Raw genomic sequence first — 4418 nt, forward strand, 5'->3', positions numbered from 1 at the left:
ATGAATGGATTAGAAAACTGTGGTACATCTACACAATGGAATACTATGCTGCTATAAAAAAGAAGGAATTCTTACCATTTGCAACAGCATGGATGGAACTGGAGAGCATTATGCTAAGTGAAATAAGCCAGTCAATGAAAGAAAAATACCACATTATCTCACTCATATATGGATAATATAGACCATTATAAACTGATGAACAAAAATAGATACAGAGGCAGAGCAGCATCGAGCAGACTGTGAAATTACAACAGGAAGACCGGGGAGCATTGGGGGAGGGGTAAGAGATCAACCAAAGGACTTGTATGCATGCATATAAGCATAACCTATGGACGCAAGACACTGGGGTTTAGGGGAGGCTGGGGGAAGGTCAAGGGGGAAATAAAAGGAAACATATGTACTACTCTTTGTAATATTTTAAGCAATAAAATGAAATAAAAAAAGAAAATAGTTGCCTTCTTCAAAATATTAACTTCCACCAATAAAATCTGAAATGATCAACTAATTAGACAAGGTATTTTATATAAAACACAAGTCAAAACTGGCACAGTATAATATGATTCTAGATCTCAAAAAACACTTCTTACTTTTATCTTCTCATCTTTCCAATATTTTGGTAGCAGTATCTTTTATTTCCCCTGAGAAAGACCTGTCAATCATTAATCACTTTCAGTTAATGGAACTGGGGCCAGAACCATCTGGCCAATCAGAATATTCTACCAATAGTAGCTATGCTAATTGACTAGGTGATGGGTCTATGACTGAAGCTGAGCTAATAAGAGTTAACTCCAGAATTTATGCCAGACTTGGGGGCATGTGGTCTTTTGCATTAGCTAAATATTTAAAATAAGAGATTAAAACTGCTGGTTGGCCATTTTTGTTGCTAAATGGGGAAAGCCATTCTTAGAAAAATGCCAACACCATAAAAGCAGGATTGAGAGCAGAAAAGAGAAAAATTGCTGATGCCTTTTTAAAACACTTGGATACAACTCTGCTAATGGCTGCCTTTGCCTGCCTTTGGCATTTAATAGGCAATGCATTCTAGAGAATATAATCAATACTACTATAATGACTATGTATGGTGCCAGGTGGATACTGGAAATACCATGGGGAAAATTTGTATAAAGTATATGTTTGTCTAACCACTATACTATGCACCTGAAACTAATACAAAATAATATTGAATGCAAACTGTAATTGAAAAATAAAAGTAAAAAATAAAAAGCAATACATCCATCTCTTTTTATTTAAGTAGTTTAAGTTGTATTGATATCACTGGAAACAAGGGTCCAGGTTATTAACAAATAGATGATAAAATTATGACATTTATTGGTCATCTTTTTATTAATTTTTAAATTAAACACTTGAAAGGTGATGTCAGATGAATGGCAGCATAAGAGTGTGTCTATCCTCTCCCCCTAACATCTCAACAAAATAACCACCTATAATTCAACAGAGAATTCCCTGCTCAACACGGATGCACACCTGAGAGACCTGCACACTGGAACAACTAAGGTGGGCTCCTTGGGATATGTGGGGAGATGAGAAGAGAGGGAAGCCAGACAAGGCTACAGCGTAGCAGTGTGTCTGCAGCACAGCTGGGAACTGGCAGCAGCAGTTACAGAGCATTTCCCTCAGCCTGTTGGGGTGAACAGAGATCAAACCCAGCAAGTGGCTAGTTTTTGGAGTTGCCACTGGAGTATTGGCATTGTGTGGTCATGCATACAAGCATTGAAAGAGTGTCTGAACTTGGGGGCATGTTGTGAATGGGGTCTGAGTTGCTAGTCAGAAGACATCCACCCTACAGAGCTGCTTTGCACGGTTGGGCCTGGCTGTGGGCTTTCAGGCAAAGAAAATAAATCGCAGAGCCCTGCCACTGATTAGACTCCCAAATCTCGCTTCCTGTTGCCCTTGAAGTTGGCTCCAGGAGTATATTATCTGTAGGCCAATAGCTGTTGCAGTAGAAACACAGTTTCCCTCTGTGACTGAACCCCAGGAGGGGTGCTTGGGCTAGACCCATGGATATCAGGGGTCGCCATTACTGTGAGGGAAAAACAAACCTGACCCCCAAGCAACAGAGACAGTACAGCCCTACAGAAGCCACAGAGGCTCAAAACTGTGAGGCCACAGAGGATAAAAATCTTGCAATTCAGTGCCATCTACTGGAACAGAGTAGAAAAACCTTCTCATAGATAAATGGGAAAACAAAAGAGAACAGCAAATGCCATGAACCACAACACCGACCAGAAAGAAAATGGAAAATCCCCAGAAAATAGGCTGGAACACATGGAATTATGCAAGTTGAATGACAGAGATTTCAAGATTGCAGTTCTGAAAATACTCAATGAGATGCGAGAAAATACTGACAGGCAATTCATTGCACTCAAGAAAACAAATCAATGAACAAAAGGAGTATTGCTCCAAAGAAATTGAAATTTTAAAAAAGAATCTAGCAGAAAATCTGGAAATGAAGCAGGCAATTAAAGAAATTAAGAGTGAGCTGATGAGCATAGAAAACAGAACCATCTAGTTAGAGGAAAGAACTAATGATATTGAAGATAGGAATCAAGAAATGATGCATAGGGAAGAAGACAGAGACCTGAGAATAAAGAAATATGAAATAGCCCTATAAAATCTCTCTGATTACATTAAAAATAATATCAGAATCATAGGCATAGCAGAGGAAGAAGAGAGAGACTATGGAATGGAGAATCAATTATAACAAATAGTGGATATCGACAGTCTGACACAATTTGAGCTTGCTACAGCAACAAAGTCTAACCTATTCCGGTGCTCTCTTCTATGAGACAAGCCATTATATAGACTTAGACAGTGTTAAAAAAATAGTGGATGAGAACTTCCAAATCTATAGAAAGAACTAGATCCTTGAATACAAGAAGCAAACAGAACACCTAATTACCTCAATCCAAAGAGGCTGTCTCCAAGGCACTTGGTAATGAAGCTGTCAAAAATTAGTGACAAAGAAAAAATCCTCAAAGCATCCAGGGAAAAGAAGGAAGTGACCTACAAAGGAAAACCCATCAGAATTTCACCAGACTTCTCAACAGAAACTCTACAAGCCAGAAGAGTGTGGAAATAAATAGTCAAGTATCTGAAAGAGAGAAATTACCAGCCATGCATAATGTAGCCAACAAAATTATCCTTTAAATATGAAGGAGAAATAAGAACATTCCCAAACATACAGAAGCTGAGAGATTTTATCACTAGAAAACCTCAATTGCAGGAAATACTCAAGGGAGTTATTCTACATGTAACAAAAGACATAAGGTCATAACACTACCAGTAGGATTGCAAAAAAACTCATAGCATAAAGACGGATAATTTGTGACAACAAAAACATACAAGGGGATGTATGGATAGGCAAAGGAAGATGAAAATGAGATCCACTCAAAAGGGAGAAATCTATAGTATATATGCAACTTCACTTTTTATAAAACTAATGGCAACCACACAGAAAAATCCCCCAAACAAGACATATAGCTTAAAAAAAGAGGAAACAAAGGAAAGATGTATGGAATACCACCAAACAAAAACAACAGGTAGAAGCATAATGGAAAATAACCAGTGGGTGCATAGAGTTACCAGAAAACAAAAGATAAAATGGCTATAGGAAATCCTCATCCTATATAATACAAGGCTAATATGCAAATCGACCCAATGGCAGAACTACCGGTTGCTATGATGTGCACTGAACACCAGGGGGCAGACACTCAACGCAGGAGCTGCCCCCTGGTGGTCAGTGCACTCCCACAGGGGGAGCACTACTCAGCCAGAAGCCGGGCTCACCAGCGGGCTCATGGCTGGCGAGCGCAGTGGCAAAGGCAGGAGCCTCTCCCCCCCTCTGAGGCAGCACTAAGGAGCAGTGACCCTGACTTCTGGCTGAGCAGTGCTCCCACAGAAGCTGAATTCATGGCTGGCGAACGCAGTGGCAGTGGCAAGAGCCTCTCCCACCTTCGCGTCAATGCTAAGGACCCTGATGGGTTCTGGACTGTGAGATGGTGCAGGCCGGGCTGAGAGACCCAGCCCAGCCCCCACCAGGTGCACAATTGACATGCACTAGGCCTCTAGTACATCAATAATTACCCTAAATGTAAATGGACTAAATTCACCAGTAAAGAGGCACAGAGTAGCAGAGTGGACAAAAAAACAAAACCCAACTATATGCTGCCTACAAGAGACATATGTAAACAGCAGAGACAAAGGTAGATTCAAAGTAATAGGGTGGAAAAGGATTCTCCAAGCAAATAACATCCACAAAAAAAGCAGGTGAAGCCATACTTATATCTGACAAAATAGATCGCAAGATAACAAAGATAACAAGAGACAAAAATGGACACTTTATAATGAAAAAAAGGAATACTACATCAGGAAAACATAACACTTCTTTATATATATAT

The sequence above is a fragment of the Myotis brandtii genome, unplaced genomic scaffold (genome assembly GCF_000412655.1).
Source record: "Myotis brandtii unplaced genomic scaffold, ASM41265v1 scaffold514, whole genome shotgun sequence".
NCBI classification, from domain to species: Eukaryota; Metazoa; Chordata; class Mammalia; order Chiroptera; family Vespertilionidae; genus Myotis; species Myotis brandtii.